Source organism: Canis lupus, chromosome 1 (assembly GCF_011100685.1).
Source record: "Canis lupus familiaris isolate Mischka breed German Shepherd chromosome 1, alternate assembly UU_Cfam_GSD_1.0, whole genome shotgun sequence".
Lineage (NCBI taxonomy): Eukaryota > Metazoa > Chordata > Mammalia > Carnivora > Canidae > Canis > Canis lupus.
Window position 1 is genome coordinate 69,348,611 of NC_049222.1, and position 23,956 is coordinate 69,372,566.

Here is a 23,956-nt window from a genome sequence, read left to right on the forward strand (position 1 = left end):
TTAATGATATCGTTATTTTAAGAATATTATTATAAAATTAATACACAGTGGTGAGAAAAAAAATGGAAGAACAGAATTGTTTGTATAAAATAAAAATTGGAATGATTCAGCCTCATGCCCACTGGTGGTCTCCGTTGGTAGTCGTACGCGTCCCTCTGTGCCTCCCACCCTATACGCACCGGTGCTCACGCTTTAACACAGATGGGGTCACTCTGTACAAGACCTTATACACCTGCTTTTCGCACTTGCTAGTACCTCTCTGGCGTCCACGCATATCCCTAGGGATGGGCCTTTTCTGTTTAAGGCTCCGTGATTTTCTACTGCATGAGCATACGGTGACCTGACTGGTCTCCCATGGAGGAGCACAGAGATGCTCTCCTGGTTTCGCTGGGAGGCGGCTAAGAGTTCTTTTTTTTTTTTTTTTTAAGATTTTATGTATTTATTCATGAGAGAGAGAGAGAGAGAGAGAGAGAGAGACAGAGGGAGAAGCAGGCTCCATGCAGGGAGCCCGACGTGGGACTCAATCCCGGGTCTCCAGGGTCACGCCCAGGGCTGAAGGCAGGCGCTCCACCACGGAGCCCCCCAGGGGGTCCACGGCTAACAGTTCCTGAGAACGCAGCCTCCCGCAGCAGCCTGCGTGGCTCTAGCCGGTTCCTCTCCTCACTCACTCGTGTGAGCTGCGGAGCCTCCGTGGCTCTCAGGTAATTCAGCATATGGGGGACGGGGTGGGAATTTAGTACTCACTCTCGAAGATTCTCGTGAAGAATTAACACATATAAAATGCTTAGAATTGTGCCTACCTCCTAAGTACTCTCTGAAGGTTTGCTGTGATACTTCTGTTCCTATGGACAAGACCGCAATCCGTTGCTTTTATGTATATATCTGATTTTTAACTCTTAAATAAATAAATAAATAAAACTTAAATAAATCAGATGTTTTTGAGGACACAGAATTAGACTGTAGTGAAAATAGACAATGAACCCTTAGTCTTCATTTCTTATTTAGCAGAAAAATAAATAGAAAAGGCAGTGCAATGCTCCCCTCACTGAATACCAGTGAACAGAAATACATATTTTTCTGAATTTCTCCAAATCATCGTTACTCCCAACGTCCTGGTGCAGTCCACCATCCCCCCTTACCTGGGCTATTATAAACATTATACCATTTTTGCCTGCCTGCTTCTGAGTTTCTCACCCCTTCCACAAAACCTCTACCCCTTCTGTCGAAGGGATATTCCGATGTTCCCTAATTTCTCCAGGACTAAACCTAAACTCCTTAACCTGGAGTGGAAGCCCCTCTGTGAGCTGGTCCCTGTCTATCTGTCCAAATTCCCCTTTACAGCTCTGGCTTATTTCCACGCCCCTCCCATGCTGGCCTTACCTACACTCCTCTGAATGTGCCACCGTGTTTTCTCCTGTGGAAATTGCACACACAGTTCTACCTCTTTGAATTCAGTCCCCCGTGTCCGCCCTTTGAAGCCTCCTCATCTCTTCAGACCCAAATCTTGTATCCCCATGTCTTTGAAACCTCCTTTGAACTATAGCTCCCCAAAGGATTTCTGACAACCCCTACTTTATATCATCATTTTGTACCCGTTAGGGCAGTTTTCATATTGTGATCATATGCTTATGAAAGTGCCCAAACACACCAGACCACAGAAAATATATCCTTTTTGTGTGGCCCTAACTGAATATAATGTCCAAGGCATTATGTGAGTGCTTTCTGAATTAAAAAAAAAAAGAACAATCTAAAACTGAATTTCTACTCATATTTTATTACAAGCCTGTTTCCTTAGATGTGGAGGTGTGGTAGGGCTGGGGGAAATGCATCTACTTTTGGGGATAGGCTAAAATCTCTCAAATAACCACCTGGGACTTCAAAGCAGCTTAACATGAATCATGTGAGTGAATGTTGAATAAGCCCTGAACGAGGGATAAAAAGACACGGGTTCTCGTCATGCCTCTGCTGCTGTCTAGTTGCACGACCCTGAGATAGGCACTGAACCTGTGTTCATAGATGGAAACATGAGCTGAAAGGACTGGTATTTAAAGAACTCAAAGGTTATTTTTCCAATAATTTTTTAAAAAATGAATACAGTGTCTTCAAGAGAATTTGGCCTGCTTACATTCATTATAGCTCATTCCCGCTTAGAAACAGGTGTTTCCAGATTAGAAGCGGCACAGTAAGCAATGGTCCCAAGTGTCAAAACTCATTAAATGACTATTGTAATAGAACAGATGATCAGGCTTGACATTTCTTTTGAAAAATGAATATGTCAACATTTCCTCATGTTTTGAAATAAGCATGTGAAAAGGTATTCCCAGGGCTCCTAAATAGCACGATTTAAACCACATTCTATTTTACCAACATTGTGGCTTTATGAGAGACTATATACATAAGTGCAAATGGTTACTATTTACCAAATCAGCCTTACATGTGTACAGATTTTTGTTGGTAGTAAAATTAAGGCATCTAAATATTTGTAAACATATTAGAATTCAAAATACCAAATCTTCTTACTCTAATTTAATAAAAACAGATCTCATAAAATTGTCAAGGAAGAACTTAATCTTCTTTGCTCTAGAGCATAATTATGGGTGGAGAAACAGCATGCTGGAAGAAGATTTGGAGGGTATTAAAATCTTATTTTATTAACTAATTTTAATGCGATTTGATTGAGTGGAAATTATTATTATTTATTTATTAGGAAAAGAGAGAGAGAAAGGACAGAGGGAGAGGGAAAGAGAATCTTAAGCAGATTCCATGCCCAGTGTGGAGCCGGACGCAGGGCTTGATCTCACAACTCTCTGAGATCATGACCTGGGCCAAAAATCAAGAGTTGATTGCTTACCCAACTGAGCCGCCCAGGTGCCCCAAATGAGCAGAAATTAAAGACTAAACTGTTTTACAATATATATTCACCGTGCCCAAGAGCGTGACGCCGAAAGGGCACCCCCTCTTTGGTAAAGGATGTTAGCACTCACAAGGTGGTTGAGGTGCTTGTTGAACATTGGATACATGCCAGGCTAAGAGCTTTGCAAATGCTGTTTATTCTCATTGGATCCTTGAAACGGCATTATAGGGACATATCGCAACCATTGACACTTTATGGGCGAGGAGATGTGAAAACCAGTTTGAGATGTGGAAACCAGTTGTCTGATTCGAGAGCCTTGCTATCCCTCTAACACCGCACTACCATCACTAAGTAAAGCAGCCGCGCTGCGGCATGAGGATGCGCCTCCGGGAGAGACTGAAACGAGCTGGGATAAAAGCAAGTAAACGGTGTCCTTGGGCAGGACAACTTCTCAAATTGTAACACGCCGAGTAATCACTCGAGGATGTTGTAACTGCAGAGTCTGACCCCGTGGGTTGGGGCTGAAGCCTGAGATCCTGCTCTTCCAACAACATGGCCGTGGAAGGTTTCCGTCCCCGGACCACGCTTGGAGCAGCCAGGCCCGGCCGCCCTCCGGTTCAGTACCACGGACAGTGGAGCAGGTGCCTCCGTCACCCCCTTCTCCACTACTTGGGTCAAATGCCTAATTATCTTTTGTGGGTAGATTCTGGTAACAAAACAGTCAGGAACTTTCTGAGAAAGTACTTCCTGGACTGCCAGTGGCCATGAAGCGATCCTCCGCACCTATAAGTACGAAGCTGTTCAGAGGAAAGAATTGGGGCGTTAGAAGAAAACCAGGTACCCCCCCGCTTTGTATTTTTAGAAGGTATACTGCTAGTGCTCCTCGGGTAAAAGTAATCTAATCATCAGGTGTCTCATCAAATAAGGAGGTTAATACAGAATTTATAAAATATTTAGGTAGTAGTATCAGCTGCAAAGTTATAAAACCTCTATTTGAGAAGGGTTAGTAGTACTCTCACTTGCATGTCTAATGAAAGGAAATTAGCAACATCTTTCTGCTGCTAAATATAGTGGACTATTAGTCAATTTCACATAATGAGAAAGAAATATTAAAAATATGGCTGAATGCTATTCAGAATCACAGGGAAATAAAATGACATTACAAATTTACTTATAAATGTATTTCTATTTTCCTTTTCCCTGTATTCCTTCTACCTAGTCCCAAATTTTATTTTACTCTTTAAAAATTATTTGAGGTTCATGTTTTTAAGATTTATTTATTTATGTATTAATTCATGAGAGACACACACAGAGAGAGAGGCAGAGACACAGGCAGAGGGAGAAGCAGGCTCCATGCAGGGAGCCGGATGTGGGACTCGATCCCAGGACCCCGGGGTCACGCCCTGAGCCAAAGGCAGCCGCTCAACCCCTAAGCCACCCGGGCGTCCCTACCTCATTTCAAATTTTAAAGATAAAATCACATAAATCATTTTCTTTAATTGACTTTGTCCTTTTTTATGCCTTATTTTGAAACAGCAATCATGGCTTCCAGCAGAGACATTGATAGCCTTAAGACTATCACTCTATTTCACAGCTGGAGCAAAACAATTCAGATAAAAATCTAGCAAGCAATTGCATTTGTTTTCCATTGAAGATATTTTTTTAGTTTTTGGTTGACGACCTCTTCTCAGGTCTGGAGATGCTATGGGCTACATTTATGGCAAATGAACATGGGCGTAATCACACAGAAACTTACTTTGTGACAGGCCTTCCCTTAGCCTTGTTACATGATCTACTTAACATACTTATTCTTTTTATTCCAATGTGTATTTCCAAAGCGAATTTGCTAAAAATGTGTTGCCACCCATTGGGCTTACATTTATAGATACCAGGAGCGAAAATTTAGATCTTCATATTTCAAATTTTTTTCTCAAGTTATTTCTTGATTCTAAAGGAAGAATCTTTTTTTTCTTTTCTTTTCTTTCTTTTTTTTTTTTTTTTTTTTTTTTTACTTTAAAGCAAGTTTGGGGTGTGTGCGTGTTTCAATATGTATTGCCAATCTATGTCATGAGGGAGAAATATCTTATGTGTCGTCCCATTCGATTTGCACAGAAACACTTTGAAATAGGTCCTTTGTTCCTACTTAAGGAATGAAATGAGGTTCAAAGTTCCTCTGCCAGTAATGTTTGTAGGTAGGTGAGCTTGAACCACAGAGATGCGTGCTGTCTTCTCAGGATGCTCTCATAAGATGGGCTTGTTCTAGTGCCAATTCACCAATCTCGTAAGGACGCGGCAAGGATGGTGTGTGTGAAGTGCAGTGCAGGCTGGCGGTGAGAGGCCCCAACCGCTACTTCAAAAGCAGATTTGGAGCTAAATTCAAAATCCATTACCAGTGGTGTTATCCTCACTGGGCTTTTTTCAGATGGACAGACACTGGCCATTAGCAAAGATTAAATAATTAACCCGGGCTTGCCTTGAGCACTCAATGCCAGGAAAGAATTTATGACGAATATCCTGGGAGTTGCTTGGTCTACTGGATTGCAGACAGTCCTCTATTTATAGGACATCTTACCTTGGTCTTTTCTGAGACAAATAGTAAGTATTTTTATTTTTTTTATTTTTTTTAAGTTCAGCTTTAAAAATAGTAAGTATTTTTAAAGGAAATGTAAATAATTCCCTTTGGGTGGTCTCACGTGGTCCCTTTCTGCTGCTGCTCCTTGTTGCTGGAATCACTGAAATCTAACTTTAGAAATGAGGGACCATCAACATAGAATGGGATTATTTGTTCTTTCATGGCCCTTGTCACATCCTCTTTGAGAAAGGCTCACTCATCTGACCTGTAGGGTGGTGAGATGGCGGTTTTAAATGTCTCCCCACTTGTATTAGAGGCAATGTCACATCTGATGATCTCTATGGACAGTGAGAACCTGTTATTCTCTGGAAACCTAGTGAACATGACCAGACAATGGCTCCTCTCAGGAGTTTTACAGAAAAATGTTGTTTTATAAATATAGAGAGCTACAACTAGAGGAAAGTCCCAGTGGAATCACAGTCCTCAGTGGAGTGTCCGGAAACCAAGAGAACTAGGCAAGTGGCGTGGCCTAACCAGTACTAGATACAGGGGAGGTAAAAATAGGACCACAGATGGTGTATTAGTGTGACTTATTTCTTCACCTACCTCCCCGCCTTTTTTTAGTTTAGTATTTTTTTTAACATTTTGATGGTGAGATTTTTTTTTTTTTTTTTTACTAAAAATGTCGAATCTCCAAATTCTCCTAGTTAAGGCAGGAGGACTGAGCCCCAGGAAACCCATTTCCACGGTGTGTCCTCATTGCCGGGTCGTGTCCGAATTCCACAATGTGCGGCCTTGCACGGCATCCCCCCCCCCCCGCCCCCGCCTTCCTGTCCCCAGAACACGAGCACCTGTCACCCGAGCGCCCATCACCCCAGGTACACTCGGGAGGCCCGCGGGTGTAGCCCCCTCTTCGCGGGCCTGATGCAGTCGCCACGCGTCGGCCTCGCGGCCGGACTGGGAATCCGCGGGTGTAGACGAGACTTTATTTATCATTGCGGTGGCCCCACGTGGTCAGGCCACAGCCCGCCTCTGCCGCGCGACCGCACGTGGCTGCCGCCCGGGTTCCCCGCGACCCCCCGCCCCCGCCCCCACGCCCTCTCTCGGGGCTCCTTCCGGGTGGACCCCCACTGCCGGCTCCCGCGGTGTAGACCGGGCTCTGCTCGGCCTCCGCAGCGCCCGCGCAGCCCGCCAGGGGGCCCCCGCCCCTCCTTCCCCGCCCCGCCCCCCCTCCCTGCCCCTCCTTCCTGCCCCTCCTTCCCTTCCCCGCCCCTCCCCCTTCCCCGCCCCCCTTCCCCGCCCCCCTCCTCCTTCCCCGCCCCTCCCCTTCCGTCTCCGCCCCCGTCGGTACCCTTCTCTCCCCACCCCTCCCCTCCCCTCCACGCCCCCTCCCCCTCCCTTTCCTGTACCCTCCACTCCTTGTCCCATCTCCTCCCTTCTTCGCTCCTCCCCTCCGCTCCCCGCCCCTTCTCCCCTCCTCCTGCCCCCTCCCCTCCCTGTACCCTCCCTCTCCCTCCCCTCCTTCCCCGCCCCTCCCCTCCCGCCCCCTCCCCTTCTTCCCCGCCCCCGCCCCTCCCCTCCCGTCTCCGCCCCCTACCCCCTTCTCTCCCTGCCCCTCCCCTCCACGCCCCTTCTCCCTCCCCTCCCGCCCCCTCCCTTTCCTGTACCCTCCACTCCTCGTCCCATCGCCTCCCCTCTCCACATCTCCCCTCCCCTCTTCGCCCCTCCCCTCTTCGCCCCTCCCCTCCGCTCCCCGCCCTCTCCCCCTCTCGCCCGCTCCCCCGTACCCTCCCTCCTCGTCCCATCCCTTCCCCTCCCCGCCTCTCCCCTCCGCTCCCCGCCCCTTCTCCCTCCCCCTCGCCCCCTCCCCTCCCCTTCCCTCCCCTCCCCTACGCGGCGGCCGAGGCGGGTCCGAGGGGCGTGGGCCCGGCGCCGGCTCCCGGGAGGCGGGGATCGCGGGGGCGCCCTGCAGCTCCTCGGCTCGGGACCCCGGCCCGGGGCAGGCGGCGGCGCGCCCCTCGGGTGGGTGTGTCCGTGTCGCGCGGCCTCCGGCCCCGAGAGGCGCTTCCGCGCGGCTCCTCCGTCCCCACCGCCAGGCTCTGCACGCGGCCGTCCCGGAGCCGCGAGTGGAACGGGGGACGGGGGGAGGCTGCGGGGCCCGGGAGGGGCGGGGAGGGGGCGGGGAAGGGGCGCCCCGGGGCGGGGGGGGCAGGGGTGCGGCGGCGGGGGCCGCGCGGCGGCGACACCGGCCGGACCCGGGTCCCCAGCGCGCGGTGACGCTCCTGGAAGCCCGCCCCCGCCCCCGCCTCGCCGGCGCTCGGGCGGGTGCTTCCCCGGGTCCGGCTGGAGCCGCGCTGAAAACTTTTCCCCGCAGCCCCCGGGGCCCTTTTGTCTTCCTCGCGGGCGGCGACGACCCCGCGGCCGCTGACCTCCAGGGCACAGGCGCCCGCGCTCCCAGCGCTCCGTGGCGCACCCCCACCCCCCCACCCCGCCCAGGTAGGGCGCCCGGGTCACCGCCCCCGGACCCCGAGCCCGGACCCCGGACCCCCGCCGACCCCGGACCCGGACCCCGGATCCGGACCCCCGCCCCCGCCCCGATCCCGGACCCGGGACCCCCTCCCCCTCCGGACCCCGGACCCCGGACCTGGACGCCCTCCCCCCTGGACCCCGCCCCCCGGCCCCCTTCCCCTCCCCCCCGTCCCCGCCGCCCCCGCCGCCCGCCCCCTCGCCTGACTCATCGGGCCGCGGTGGCCGCGCCGGGGCGGGAGGGAGCCGGCGGCTCCGAGATTCCCGCGGACGCCCCCCCCCGCCCCGCCCCGCCCCCGCCCGCCTCCCGAGGCGCCCGACGCCCCGACTGCTCCCGCGCTGACCGTCCCGGGAGGGAGCCCGCCGGAGCCCCGCGGCCGCGCGCCCCGCACAGGTGAGGGCAGGGCAGGGCAGGGCTGGGGGGAGGCGGGCGGGCGGGTAGGGGGGCCGCTCCTTCCCGCGCCCCCGCCGCGGCCGCCGGAGCTGGGGTGAGCGCGGTCGCCCGAAGTTTGGGGCGCAAAGCGGGTCCGCCGCTGGCGTGGGACCCCGGCCTACGGGGGGTGGGGGAGCCCGGAGCCCGCCGCGGCCCCGACTACACCCTCCTTTGTCTCGGCCCCGGGTCGGCGCGCTCCGCGAGGGCGTCCGCGGCCTCGTCCCCGGCGGAGCCCGGCGGCTGCGGGCAGTGCGGTCCCCGGAGCGCGGAGCCCTGAGCGCGGAGCCCGGAGCGCGGTGCCCGGAGCGCGGCCCCCAGAGCGCGGTGCTCGGAGCGCGGTGCCCGGAGCGCGGCCCCCAGAGCGCGGAGCCCGGAGCGCGGTGCCCGGAGCGCGGCCCCCAGAGCGCGGTGCTCGGAGCGCGGTGCCCGGAGCGCGGCCCCCGGAGCGCGGTGCTCGGAGCGCGGTGCCCGGAGCGCGGTGCCCTGAGCGCGGCCCCCAGAGCGCGGAGCCCGGAGCGCGGTGCCCTGAGCGCGGAGCCCTGAGCGCGGCCCCCAGGACGCGACCCCCAGAGCGCGGTGCCCGGAGCGTGGCCCCTGGAGCGCGGCCCCCGGAGCGCGGTGCCCAGAGCGCTGTGCCCGGAGCGCGGCCCCTGGAGCCCGCTGCCCGGAGCCGCGCCGCTGACACCTACGCGGGCGGGCTCAGCTCTGCGCCCCCCTGTGTCGTCCTACGGCCGGGCCTGGGGACGAGCCGGGTGCGCGCGTGAGATGCGCGTGGTCACGGGCCCCTCGGCCTCGGCCCGGGAGGCGGTGGCGCGTCCCGCCTGCAGTTCGTCCGCCGTGTGCACCCCAGGGCCCCTCGTCGGCCGCTTCAGCCCCGTTGCGTTAAAGCGCCCCTTGACCTCGTGGTTTCCTCTGGAGAGGCTCGGGGGCCGCTGTGGACGACCGAGGACCTTGCAGGAGTGGAGTGGACAGCTGCCCTTGGCCGTGAGCGCGGCCGCCCTCGAGGCTTTGCGGTCCAGCCAAGTTCCCACGCGCGGCCGGAGGGCTTCGGGCGAGAACACTAGCAGCCCCTGTAACAGCTGTTGGCGTAGCTGGTTGGGCAGGCCTTGCATCGTAGAAACACTTGTTATCAAATGACCTTCCGTTCGTGTTGGGGCTGCTGATGCTAGAACATATTACCATTTGGTGAAAAAGGGGCTGCATTTTGAAACTTTGGTTTTCCCACTGCTGTTCATTGGTACAGAAGCGTATCTGCATGCGGTGTCAGCCTTTCCAAAAGGCCTAGGTGAAGAATAGGAGTCCTGAACAGAGAATAATGTTTTCATTAAGCGGAAACAATGGTTAAATGTTTTAGCGATTTAACGTTGCGGAATTTTTTTTTTTTTTTTTACTCTTAAAAATATATGTGTTAGGACTGATCCTCTCTCACCAAGTCCCACTAGAGAGCTCGTAATTACGGGATGATTTAGCTATAATGTGTAACCCCTGTGACAATTAGCTTTGTATGCTAGGCTGGGAAAGCCTTCAGTGAAAGAGGGAGTTGTCGCGTGGGAAGTCTTTGTGTGTGGCTTCCAGGCCGTCGGTGCGGAGAGGATTTCCCTGTTGCATCTGAGTTGGGTCCAGGTAAGTGCCATGTGGTCTCCCAAAGGCAGCACCCGTAATCGGAAGGGATTCTTCAGGAAGGACCGTTGTGAGGAAGGATGGCTGCACTTATTTTAACTTACAAGAATTTTTAGGGAAGCTTTTGAAAGCTCCAAGAGCAAAAAAAAAAAAGAAAGCTCCAAGAGCTACATTGCTATAGTCGGATGTGTGTGCTTTCAGAATTTTGACAACGGCTCACTCGGCAGAGGAAGATAACTACCGACACGTACGGGGAGCGAATCTGAGCTGATTGTTTAACTGTTCATTCCCCTGAAGATTCTCAGCCTAAAGGCAAAGAAATGCATACTCAGCTCAGGAAAATAGAGGAGAAGGAGGATAAAAGCAGATGTCACCTTTTACATTTCTTAAGCAGAATTAGTAGAGGATGAATTAATAAGTCCTCATAATAATGCACTTATTAAACAGAATATATAGCCTAAAAAGGGAAAGCGGTCTTAAATTTCTTTATTATCTCTCTCCCTAAGTAGGAGACCGCATGGGACCTCTTCCTTAAGCAAAGAGCATTTGGAAAAAAAACAAAAACAACAACAACAACAACAAAAAAAAACAGAACAAAAAAAGAAGCTTGTGTGGAGACCAAGAAAATGAATCTGCAGTGAGATGGACCCTTTGTGTTATGAAGGGATATATGACCTGCAATTTTCCTAAGTACATCCGTTTCAGAGCTTAAGAGGTTTTGTCTGCTGATATAGATGTGCTCCGGCTCTCGGAGAACACAGTGAGCACATGTGGGGTGCCCTGCTAGCGGGGGGACTGCGAGGTCGCTGCTCCTATAGGAACCTAGAGGCTGGGGGTGGTGCTGGAAAGTGTGCACAGATCCTTCCATACCTGGGATGCTCTTTGAGCATTAGGGGCCTGGTGGGTTGCAAAGGACTTTGGAGGGAGGCTTGGAAAACCCACGTTGTCATCTGACCAAGCCGCTGACTGAGTGGCCTCTGTGCCCCCTCATCCCCTCATGGACAGGTCGAGAGCTTTGGTCCATGGTCTCTCTTTTCAAAGTGCTTCATGATGCGTTCTGGTGGAATCGAGAGGGAGGAGTCAGAACGTGGTTTGGGAATGGTGCGGTTAGTAGAGTTGGGGTCAGGGGAAGACAGGCTGGAGGCCATGCCGGACCTGGGGAAAGGGTAATGGTGCTGACGCGAGGCAAAGGAGGCCTGGCCCATCATTGATTATCTGAGCTCATGAATAAAATACAACTCTTGCTTAGTCCTGAATGGTTTTTGGTGAATTTTAACAAATGACGGCGATTGATTTTTCACAACATCGCTAAGAGTTAATTAGGGCAGAACGGCGATGAAGCTGGCACGCTCGCACCAGGAGCCCATTAAGGCCAAGGAACACTGTTCTGCTCTACGCCCCGTTGCCTTTCTGCAGAATTGTAGAGAATAGGAGAAGCTAGAACGTACTTAGGAAACCCTGTGTTGGGATCTCTGGGTGGCGCAGCGGTTTAGTGCCTGCCTTTGGCCCAGGGCGCGATCCTGGAGACCTGGGATCGAATCCCACATCGGGCTCCTGGTGCATGGAGCCTGCTTCTCCCTCTGCCTATGTCTCTGCCTCTCTCTCTCTGTGTGTGTGACTATCATAAATAAATTTAAAAAAAAATAAAAAAAGGAAACCCTGTGTTCATGGGTCCGAGAGATAAGGCTGGTGTCCGATTTTGGTGCAGGTTCACATTTCTGCATAAAACATTTAGGTTGTGTTCTGGAAGGTAAGTCTCCAGTGAGGAGATGGAGACCTCCCGGAATGTCGTGATTCGTATCATTGATGTTTAGTCTGATTATTTCTGTGTGCTCCCTCCCCGCCTCACCCCCTCCCCTTCCCCAGCAGGAATTCTAGAGGTTTGACTATGACTGCGTCATTGCGAGCTTTGATGCTCACAAGGGCTTTGAGTGCAGCTGGGAAAGGAAATTCTCCTATAAAGGTGGGGTTTGGGGGCTGTGCTACTGCTAATGGGATCTGTTGTAGCAGCAAGTTGTGCTGGGGTGAAATTACACAGGAGTTGTGGGAATGTGAGCAAGGTGTGAGGATGAGGATGTCTACATCCCCTCCCGCTCTACCCTCCTCTCTGCCCGAAGCACCAAGGGTGGACGAGTTCCCTCCCGCCCCACCCCACCCCGTGTTCCTGGCCAAGCGAATTGGTCAGGACTCACCTGATTGTCTGTATGAGGAACCTCTACTTAACTATGTTAAGCAAAAAAGGACTTATTGGCTCATGTGACTGGAAGGTCCAACGGTAGACCTCGCTTGAGTCATGGCGAGAACCCAGAGACTCACGAGGCTTTGTCGGGGTTCTTTCTCTCTCTCTCTCCTCGTTTCTAGCTCTTTTCTGTCTGGGTCAGCTTCATCCCATGTGCTGAGAAAGCTGACTTTCAAGCAGTTTGCAGCCTGAATTCTTGGGCTTTTGAGCCATAGAAAAGAGGTCTTGTCTTTTCCATAGAAAAGAGGTCTTGTCTTCTTTCTAGAATTTCTCTTCTAGAAATTTCTTGGAAGGGCTCTGATTGGCCCTGCCTTGGTGGCCGTTGAATCCACCCGCGTCCGTCAGAGAGTATGATGGGGGCCGTCTAGCTGGGGGGCCTCCCGCTGTGTGCATGGTGCTGGTGGTGGGGTGAGGACCTAGAGGCTGGTGGGGACACCACGATGGACGCTCTTTGTCGAGATCACAGAGAGGTGTGGTTCTCCGAAGCTGATGATGCCGATGACCAAAAACGACATGTCTGTTGTGGAGAAGAATTGTCCCTTCCTGTTTCGGGACAGACCCCCCCTGAACAGTGATGTGGAGTCTGCACATGAAGGCAGCTCAGGCGCCCGTGACCGTGCAGATTCCAAAAGTGCGACCCTCTTCCCAACCAAGGCAAAGCCCGGTGATGAAGGAACACCCTTCATGCCTAGACTTCACTGAAAGACTCGTGCTTGCGGCCTATCTCCATTTATCTATATCCACACACTTCCACTAAGTATCGCCCTGCTTTATCTGCAGCCTAGTGAGCTCACCCTCAGAAGCCCGGGGCGTCTAGGGATCATGAGGCTGGAGACCCCCTACTTCGGGCACTACAGCTGTAGCCAGGGCTTGAGTGGGAGAGAGAAGAGGCGCACACAACGCCAACGGGCGGGCGCTTCCCTGGGTCTGTGGGAGGCAGCCAGGGGAGGCCCACGCGGCGTTATCACCTGGGGCTGACAGGTTATCACGGGCGCCGACCCTCGCCAGGACCTCCCTCGTCCGCTGGTCCTCGTGGAGGCCGTGTGGGGCGAGGACCCTGGGGGTTAGGGGCACGCGGCTCCAGGTCTGTGGGCCGCCACCGGTGGGGGAGGTGTGCAGAGGGGCCGCTTTCTACTCGACACCCAAAGCAACGGGAGCTCCGGGGGGATGGACTGGGGGGCTTGGGTGCTCAGTGGCGGGGCTGGCGGCCGCGGGTCCCTGGGGTGGGGTCTGCGGGGAGCAAGGAAGCTGTCCAAGGGGTGTGGGTGAGGGACCGGGGGCAGCTCAGAACAGGGCCCACCGCCTTGCCTCAGCCCCCCTCCTCCCTGGGAGGCCGCTCCTCCGGGGAGACCGGGTCCTGCTGGCTGTCAGGCGTTGTCAGGACACAGTGAAGAGCGGCCGCTCTGTGCCTCGGGGACGAGATCTGCACCAAGTCCTCATTACGGGGAATATTACGGCTTTTCTCCCTGTTTTCAGCCGGGAACTCGAGGCTCAGAAGGGCCAGATGACCCTGGAGCCAGACTGGAGACAAGGCGCCGTCACGGAGCCCCGTTGTGCCTGCATCCAGACCTGGTTCTGGGCCTTCGGGGAGCTGTCCATGGGGCCAAGGCCGTGGGGAGTCAGCGGGGCGTGTGGCTGTGCAGGGAGCCTGGGAGCTCGCGTGTGTCGCCAGGGTGGGAAGGACTCGTGCAGCACGATGGATCCGGAGCCGGGGATGCAACCACCCAGCGGGGTTTCCCCTCCGCGGGGATCTGTCCCTATGCAGGACACAGACGTCAGCAAGTCAGGTGTTTGGGGGGCTTCATTTTAGGCCCTGATTCCTGTTGCAGAGGAGGGACCTCTGCTGGCTGCCGTGGCCTGAGTTTACCTTTGTGCGGACAGACACTCTGCCCTGAAATATGATGAACAGGTATGGAGGGAGGGGGAGGGAAGGAGGGTGGGCGGGCAGGAGGGAGGCGCTCGCACAGGCTGAATGGAGGAGGAACGTGGGTCACGCTGTGGCCATAAGGGGCCGGCACTTGACGATGCTGCTTAATGGATGAACCTGCTGACCCATGGAATATGAGCCACATCGTGTCACTCCCAGCCCACGCAATCACAGTCATCTGCTCAGACACGTGACCATACGTGTCGTCATGTGCATTGGACTGTGTGTGTGTGTGTGTACAGTAAGTGGAAAGCGGATGTGAAGGTAGATAAAAGTATATATTTTAGGCCTATTTGTGAGAACTCAGAGCCGTCACCTTGGGGGAGGGGAAATAACCACGCAGGGAACTATTAAAGCAACCCAGTAGAATAATATGTGTTGGGCAGCGCGGGTGGCTAAGTGGTTAGTGCCGCCTGCAGCCCAGGGCGTGATCCTGGGGACCCGGGATCAAGTCCCACGTCGGGCTCCCTGCATGGAGCCTGCTTCTCCCTCTGCTTGTGTCTCGGCTTCTCTCTCTCTCGGCCTCTCATGAATAAATGAATAAAATCTTTAGGGGAAAAAAAAAAGTATAATACATGTTTAGGGTTCAAAGGATTTTTCAGAGAGCAGCGCAGATCCCAGCGTCGGTGACTGTCCTGAAGTCCACGCTGAACGGTAGCGGTGGAGCGGACGGAGACGAGCAAGAGCAGGCCCGCCCAAAACCTGAGCGGCCAAGCCAGGAAGGCGCTCAGGAGGAAGAGGGTTCTGAAGGCCCTGCACGAGCAGAGAGACGACAGGGGAGCATGTAGGATTATGAACTTCTTGCCTGCCCTGCGGCCAGAGGCCCGGGAAGCACCCGCGGGGAGCAGCGGAGGAGGTTGGCCGTCCGGAGTCATGGGGTGTCGCCAAGGGGTGTGAGAAGGCACTTAGCACAGGATCTCGAAGTCGGGGCTCGTGTTCCGCGACTTGGGGGAAGGTCACAGGAGCAGGAGCAATCCCGTGACTTTGTCCTCATCAGCGTGTCTGATGGAGACAAGGCTGCAGCTGGCACAGAAGCACATTTGGGGGAAATCTGCTGTGGGCGGGTGTGACTCCCGAAGCTCTGCTTCTGTCCTGAGCCACCGTGGGCACAGAGTGGCCTCGTGTGGGAGAATGCTGGGGCGGGGGGCGAGCGCCAGGCCAGTTTGGGGTTCGGGTGGCTCCGCTGCTCGCGAGCTGGAGGTTCCATCTGGGGCTCCTCCCGGTTCCGTTGCAGGAGGTGCCCGCTTGTGCATATTGCTCTTGGGTGTCACTGAGGTGTCGCGGCACGAATCTATTTCACAGCATTTGTTAGATGCCACCGTCTGCTAGGCACTGGGCTAAACTCTGCGGATGTTGGGGTGACAGGGACCTCAAGAAGTTCACGATGTGGGGGAGCCAGACATTGGCCGGTGCCCGCAGCCCGCCGCCCCAGCGCTGAGCAGGGGTGCGGGTAAGGTAACGCCCGCCTGGCCAGGACGAGCCATGCTGAGGAGGAGCCGCCTTGCAAACGGCGGGCTCGTCCCAGAGGGGCTGACGGGTTGGCCGCTGCTGAGGGGGATTTTCCTTTTTGCGCATTAACATCTTCGGGCCAAAACGCAAGGTGAATCCAAGGAATCTCGGCCTCTGTCTGTGCCGCCGTGGGCAGGGCTGAGGCCCGGATCTGCACCCACGCGACTCACCGCTTACCCGATGGGCCCCGCCATCGGCCGCAAGCGTGGACCCGGCGTGCGGTGGCCACCGCCTGCAGAGGACACGTCACCACCTCCAGCCATAAACACGCTACATGCTCCCCGTCAGAACTTTGGAAAACACGTGAAGTATAACAAATCGGGGAGACAATTTGCCTGCAATCCCATGACCCGAAAGCACCCGTCACATTTTGAGATTTTCTTCACTCATTTTTAATGCATTTTTTCCATAGTCAGTAACATGTTACACCCTGCGCTGTCTGTTTAACCTTGTGTCCTAAAGATTTCCCGACTCCCAGGCAAGCTCTGTTAATGTCTGTATGAGAGTTGATGGTGTGGATGCACCATCTTCTGTTAAAATTGGACCTTTAGAAGGTTTCCAAATATCTGGCATTATAAGTGGCATTTTGATGGAATCTTTGTTCCGATTTCAGATTACTTCTCTAAGCAGGATCCGTGGAAGAGGCTGATTCCTGGGTCGGGGGGTGTGGATGTGTCAAGATACTTCGTGCAAAACTCATTTTCAGGATAGGTGACTGTGTACTGACAGTGCATGGAAATACCCCTCATCATGCCTGCACTAGGGTTTTATGTATTTATTTTTAAATTAAGAAAAGCTACTGTTTCAAAATGAGTAACAGCTTTTAACTTTTTACTTTGTTTCTTTGTTATTAAAAAAAAACACCTTTCAGAATGCAGACCATTAAAATGCTCTGATAAACCATTCAAATTTTAAAAATTTATTTGCACATGTTCCTGATGATGCAGATGGTGACACAAGACAGAGAGCAGGTTAGCTTGTGAGTAATTCTTTAAAATCCATAAGATGCACGTCCCGTGGGAGCGTCTTCATGCTGCGGAGAACCTGTGGGGCCAGAGCCGCACTCTGTAGAGTGAACCTGTCCCGCTGGGCGTCAGTGGCGCGTGGGATGCTGTGACCTTGTGCTCGTGACCCCTCTGCCATGGCGGCCCTGTGCCTGCTTGACGGGCGGCTGCGTCCCCGCCGGGGCTACTGGGCCGCGGTGAGCTGACAGGCAGGCTGTGAGGTCCCAGATAGAATATGAAAATGCTTGAGGTTTTCCCCCTCAAGCACGTTGGCTCTCTTAACTGACCCATTCCCCCCAAATAAGCCAAAGAACCTGAATTTTGAACCTTCAGATTTTGCTCCCCTTTCCAGAAAAAAAGCCAGCCGCATCATAGTCGCTGGCTTTCAGAGTGAGGACCCTTGACTTTCCCTAGGGAGGAGGAACTTGCATCTTAGGTAAACCTCTGTAGGGTTTTTTCTTGTCCGAAAACACCGCTTGAGACTACAAGGAAACGATTAAAGCTACCATAGCAGCCCGTTTGATGTGGGTTTTGCATACCATTTTCCATCTTTTCACAACTGCTATTTTTCTACAAAACTAACATGCAACTCAAATAAACGGTTTTGGTTTTCTTCTAACAGTTGAGGGAGAACATTAGAGCGTTAGGACGCCGTTTTCGTGTATGGATCTCAGTCAACCTTGAACATAATCATTCTCACTCATTTATTTGCCAAATCATGATTTAGGGAGCTTCGCTCAGGAGTCGCCGCAAGGTCGTACTCATGACCCGTTTGGTTGAATGTGAAGCACGTCACGTACGTGATAGTGGTGAAGGCCAAGGACAGTAGTTAGGGTAGTCAGTTCAAGGTCTCTAGGATGTTCATTAGTAAAGAGCTGAGGATAGGGCAGGGTCACAGCCCAGGTTGTGGCGAGGGCGCCTTCCAGATGGGGAGACACCCACCGTGGGTTCACTCACGGAAGGCAAAGGACTCTGCTGCGACAGGTGCCTGGGCTTTTGCAGATCGGAGGGTCAGGGCCAACTCCGTGTGTCTGGCGCGGTTGGGCTCACGCCTGCACCATCATGAGAGCCCAGCCTTGCACACTGCGGGAAGGAAGGTTCTATTCTCAGTGCACGTGGGGGCTACTAGAAGGTTTTTCATTTAGAGCGTGGTGTGTAAGTAAGGCCATTTATTAAAAACAGGGGATTGGGAGCAAAAGTGCCCCTCACGTTAGAGACTCAAGACGTGCTGAACATCATCACGTGGCTGCAGACATACTATACATAGTATATCCACCTTCAAAGAGCGCTGAATGTAAATACAATAAAATACTTAATATAAATAAAATAAATGACATAAATAAAATATTCAATACTAAGATCAATATAGTTCTCTTGGTAGAATATGAACAGCTCAGTCAGTCCACCTCACTTTTTTGTTGTTGTGTGAAGCTTATTTATTTTAACTGTGGGCCTTGCATGTTGTCTGCATTCAGTCAGTGTTTGCTGAATCGAGTATATTTGATCTTCTGTGATGTCAGGGAGGAGAAAAATCACTGTAAGGTATAGAACACGGAATTTTTAGGAAAACAGGGCATCATTTTTTTCTGAAAATATTTAGATAAAGTGTTAATATTATCGTGAATATTAAACATATATTTTAAAGGATTTATTTATTTATTTGGGGGGAGGGAGTGAACCTCAAGCCGACTGGGGGCCCAATCCCATGACCCTGAAATCATGACCTGAGTTGAAATCAAGTGTCAGACGCTTAATTGACTGAGCCACCTAGGTGCCTCTGAAAATTAATAATACTTAAAATAATTAAAAATAAAATAAATAATTATTTAAAATAATTAAAAATAAAATCAATGATTATTTAAAATTAATTAAAAATAAAATCAATGATTAAAATTAATTAAAAATAAATTAATGATTATTTAAAAATAATTAAGAATAAATTAATGATTATTTAAAAATAATTTAAAATTAAATTAATGATTATTTAAAAATAATATTTAAAGAATATTTTTAAAATATTAAAATATTTAAAAATTAAAAATATTTTCAAAGTGTTGAAAAATGAAATCTTTTTTTTTTTAATTTTTTTATTTATTTATGATAGTCACAGAGAGAGAGAGAGAGAGAGAGAGAGAGGCAGAGACACAGGCAGAGGGAGAAGCAGGCTCCATGCACCGGGAGCCCGACGTGGGATTCGATCCTGGGTCTCCAGGATCGCGCCCTGGGCCAAAGGCAGGCGCTAAACCGCTGCGCCACCCAGGGATCCCGAAAAATGAAATCTTGAAAACAAAAATGTAATATGCAGATATAATCATCTTCCTTACATACTTCTTCTCCTCCCCAACCCCACTCCCCTGCCCCTGTGCTGTAGAGGTAGAAATTTCTGGAAATGCACACGGTGGTCTTATCACACCTTATGACACATGTGGAAATCCCTTATTTATTCTCTAAGTCTTCCAGTCCTTGCACTGCTCTCTATGCAGGACTAACTCTGTCCAACACCTGCATAGTTGAAGAGAAGACAATAGTAGCACGTAATTAGTGATGTTTGCTTGTGAATGTTTAGCTCGGTGTCTTTGGGGAGATCGCGTTCAATATCTCCGCACCGCGTCTTCGGGTGTTTGTGAAGAGCATGCCGAGAGCCGGCCTCTGTGGTCGGTGCTGGGAGCCCCGCAGCTCCTCCGGAGGGACTTGGAGTCTAGGGGGCAGGAGAGGATTCACAGCCTTGAGAGATGATGCACGGCCTCCCTGAGCCCACGCTTGGGGAAAGGGGTGGTCGTGAGTGAAAATGTGGACTAGCTCACAGAAGCCTTAAATTCAGAATTTGATTAAACGATATATTTTTTAAAGATTTTATTTATTTATTCATGAGACACAGAGAGGGGCAAAGACACAGGCAGAGGGAGAAGCAGGCTCCCTGCAGGGAGGCCAATGCGGGACTTGATCCTGGGACTCCGGGGTCACGCCCTGAGCCGAGGGCCAACGCTCGACCATTGAGCCCCCTGCGTGCCCCTGGTTAAGTGATTTTTAAAAGACAATTTACAAAAGAGGACACAAGTGAAAAGGTGGCCGCATCCCCCTCCAGGTCGCAAGGCCGCCGCATCCTAACCCCGTTTCCACCGTTCCTGCCCCGGGGAGTTCGTGTCCTCCGGCCCCGGGGTCAGCAGCTCACCGCTGCTTGGCAGGAGACCCACGGGGTGGCAGGGCCCCGGGCCCCAGCCCCGCCTGCCACCCCGTGAACAGAACCTCTCCCCAGCGGCCTGCGGGTGGCGGTGGGGGCGGCACGAGCTGGAGTGTGCAAATGGGAGGCTGTCTCTTGGCTCCCTTGCCTTGGGGCCCAGCAACCTAGGCTCTGCCTCGACTGCTCGTTGCACCACTGCCCCTGCCTTTCAGAGACACAGCGGCTCGAGGCCCGAGACCCTCAGCGCCGCTGCCGCCTGGCCTCCGGGAGTGTTGCTCGTTGGCTCCTCTGCTCCTACATGCTCACCTGTTTCCCAAGCGCCTGGGTTGCTGCCCTCGCCCGACGACGTCTAGCAGGAGCCTGGAGGCCGACAGTTGTCAGGACAGGACAGGATCCAGGGGACGAGCCAGGGCAATTGCAGGGTGCTCCAGCTCCGGCCACAGGGACCAGTGTGTGGGGGACGCCTGCGGCGGTGAGGAGACGGGCCCCAGTAGCCCCTGCGTTGCCGTGAGCAGGGCCCACGCGCGGAAAGCAGGCTGCCGGAGAGGAGCGTGCTCGGGAAGCCCCCTGAGATCCCAGCGGGGACCTGATGGGGGGCCCGGCCGGCAGCCCAGGAGCTCCTTCCTCCTCCCGCCTGCATGCTCCGTGGGGCGGCCAGTGTCTCCGTCCGGCCGTGGGGCCGTCAGCAGTGTGTCCGGGGAGCAGTGCCGGGCGCGGCGTGCTGTGTCTGCTCACCCATCTTCTCGCTTGTCCTCAACAAAAGAAAAAAATAATTGAAAAAAAATGTGCCTTTCGGGGAACTCCCTCTGAGGCTGGCCCTTGAGGAGAGGAGGTGGGGTGCTGGGGGGTCGGCCTGACCTTGGATCCATGAGGGACCGCGCTCCCTGGCCCGACGCTGGGGCTCCGTGAGCTCCCGGCCGCAGTGGCCCACGGGTGACACCCGGGGTGGGGGGGACGTCCCCGCTCCCGGGGCGGGGGAGCGCTGGGAGGCAGCTGGTGGAGGGGCTCCGAGCGGCCCCCTGGAGTCCACGTCCAGGGACCAGAGACGTGGATGCGGTTTCGGTTTCTGAGTTTTCTGTAGTTCGTCTGATAGGATTTGGGGAACCGCGGACCCACGGTCAGCAGTGGGAGCTGCCTCGCCGCCGGCCTGCTCCCCGGGGCCGCGGGGCCTGAGCCTGCCCTCCACTCCGGAGGCCAATGCCGGCGCCTGGCCAAGCAGCTCTCCTTCCGACGGGTTTTTAAAATACACGGTCCACTTTTGATTATCGGAGCTCTCTGTGATTTAAGGGACATTGTGTTTAGAAAAAGAGTCCCGTTGCCAGGGGTTATTGGAGAAGCCATGGAGACGTTCACCTCAGCCACCTAAGCACCGTGTGGCCCGGGTCAGGCGACGTCCCCCTGCCCAAGCCCACGCTGCTCAGCTGCGGCCGGGGCAGGACCTCCTTGGAGGGGTCGCCCACCCGCAGAGGTCCTGTAGATAAAGGATCCCATGGATCGTGGGACGCTGGGTGGCCTCGCCCGGTGTGGTTCTTTCCCTCCGGTCGCTCCCACTCAGATGACCTTACTTTGCACACATGCTCTTAGGTCTGCGTGGCCGTGAAGTCCTGGGGGGGGGGGGGGCGAGCCTGTCTGGGGAGAGTCTCGGGCCTCGTGCAGCAGGTTCAGGTGCCCTGCTCGCGCCAGCCGTTGGCGAGGTCCCCCCTCTGCCCACCCGGAGGCCTGGCTGGTAACAACTGGCCGATGGCTGTCAGGACGGGGCACAGGATCCAGGGGATGAGCAAGGGCAGTTGCAGGGCTCGCTCCAGCTCCAGCCACGGGGGCCAGCGTGTGGAGGAGGCTGCAGCGTCCCACCCAAGGCCTCACTCCCCCCCAAGCAGGCCCCCCAGGTAGCACCCCCCCAGGTAGCACCCGCCCCCAGGCAGTGCCTCCCCCCACCACCTCACTGTGCAGCCGGATGACCCCTGGGCAGACCCCTGAGGCACGGGGAGCTTCCCGCTGCGCGGCGGGTGGGTGAGCAGGTGCCACTGCTGTGTTGGCTGGGCCTGGGGACCCCACACAGGCGTGGCCCCCACTTGAGTTGCTGTGGGACCCCGTCAGGGCTGCCTGGTGTCCCCGGGAGCTCAGGGGTCTCCCCGAACTTACGGGGTCCACCTAAGCCCAAGCAGGGCAGTGGTCTGGGGGGTCTGGGGGTCCCAGGGGGCCTGGGGCAGCGGTCCAGGGACAGGCCAGTGGGTCTGGGGGTCCCAGGGGGCTTGAGGGGGGCAGGGGACACCTGGGGGGTGGGGGGGTCCCTGGGGGCTTGGGGCAGCAGACCCGGCTTCTCCTGGCCGTGCCCATTTGGAGGTCTGGAAACATCCACGAGGCCCCCAGTGAAATTGGCAGTGGCAGTGCAGGGCCACCGTGCATGCTCCAGACCCCGGAGGCCTTGGGGTCCCCGTGCCGCCCCCCACGCGGTTGGCACCCAGATAAGGAGGAGGGTCAAGAAGCCGCGAATGCCATCTGTATTATGAGCACAAATGATTATTCTTTCCTTTCTAAACTTTTCTGAGAAATTATGATAAATGTTAAAACTTGCAGGGCCAATGGACCCAAGGTAGTATGTAGGAATAATTTATTCAAATAATCTGAAAAAAAAAAAAAACCCCACAGGAATTGCTTAAGTATTTTCTGAACATTATTAGTTGTTTTTGCCAGTGAGCCTTTCAGAACATACTTCTTTTAGTTTATTAGTAATCGTGTTACTGAAGTTTTGGTAAACATATTTTTCTAAAGGCTGCACGATGTTCCGTTACCTATGTTTCATTTACGCATTTATTTTTTCTTAAGGTTTTATTTTTTGAGTCATCTCTATGCCAGGAGATCGAGAGTCGCATGCTCCACTGGGTGAGCCAGCCAAGCGCCCCCGGTACCTACGTTTTTAAATTAGTTTTTAATTAATAAAAAAGGAGACATTGATTCTTGTGAGAGGTGAAGTTTTCCTTTGCCATTTCCTTGATTCAAGAAAGAAAAGCATGAAAAAAAAGAAAGAAAGAAAGAAAGAAAGAAAGAAAGAAAGAAAGAAAGAAAGAAAGAAAGAAAGAAAGAAAGAAAAGGAAGGGGAGGAAGGGGAGGAAGGAAGGAAGGAAGGAAGGAAGGAAGGAAGGAAGGAAGGAAGGAAGGAAGGAAGGAAGGAAGGAAGGGTTCCCAGACGTATCATTGGATATTTTGGCATTTTTCTATCAAGCTTAACAACTTGAAGTGACGACCAAATCACACTGAAGTGAGCTCGTCCCCTTTTCCCTTGAAGTTTCCGATGGAATCTTTTTCTGTTCTTCTTCTTAGAAGCTTTGGAGTGTCAGACACTTTGGGATTATTTTTGCTTTTTCTCTCATATCACAAATGTTTATATTTGGAGTATCTTTACTTACTGTCTTTTTGCAGAAAGATTTCTCTCTATCACAGCATCTCATCCAGGGTTAGAGAGAAACATGAGAAAAACATCATTTTTACTTACTTATTTTTACGATTTTATGTATTTATTCATGAGAGACACACAGAGAGAGGCGGAGACACAGGCGGAGGGAGAAGCAGGCTCCGTGCAGGGATCCCGACGCGGGACTCGATCCCAGGACCCTGGGGTCATGCCCTGAGCTGAAGGCAGACGCTCAACTGCTGAGTCACCCAGAGGTCCCCAAAACCAGTCATTTTTTTAAATAGAATCTTTGGAATAGAAATATAGAAGAAAGCAGTAAAAAAAAAGCGGTCTTTATCTAGCAAGGGGATTTGCGTTGTTAACACGGTGCTCCGTGCACGTGCTTTTGGGGCGTTATGCGTCGCAGTGGTCACAGTAATAAAACTGTGATTTTTCGGCTCCTAGAGCCGCCTCAAGGAAGGAGGAAGGGCTGGGCTCCCGCTGGGCCGTGTCCCGGAGGTGAGTGGGAACAGCCTGGCCCGCTCGGCAGCTTTTTATGGCCATCTTTATGATCTATTTGTTCTTCCAGGGATCCAAGAGTCTGTTTACATTCTAAACAGAGTTTATTGTTGGGGATTTGTCAGGCCGTTCCTCCTGTTAACCGTATTACGTAGAGCAGTTGCCTTATTTTGCCAAATCG

At 53.2% G+C, this 23,956-nt stretch overlaps 1 protein-coding gene across 2 annotated transcripts in view; it reads left to right on the top strand.

The window, feature by feature from the left end:
• The first annotated feature begins 8,248 nt into the window (after positions 1-8,248).
• The window catches only part of TMEM200A (transmembrane protein 200A), a 58,875-nt gene continuing 43,167 nt past the window's right edge, over positions 8,249-23,956 (top strand). The window contains exon 1 of one of the 2 annotated variants that reach the window (XM_038526769.1): positions 8,249-8,346. The gene's annotated coding sequence lies outside the window, so the exon portion shown is untranslated. The remainder of the gene's footprint in view (positions 8,347-23,956) is intronic. The other variant, XM_038526770.1, reaches the window with a different exon arrangement.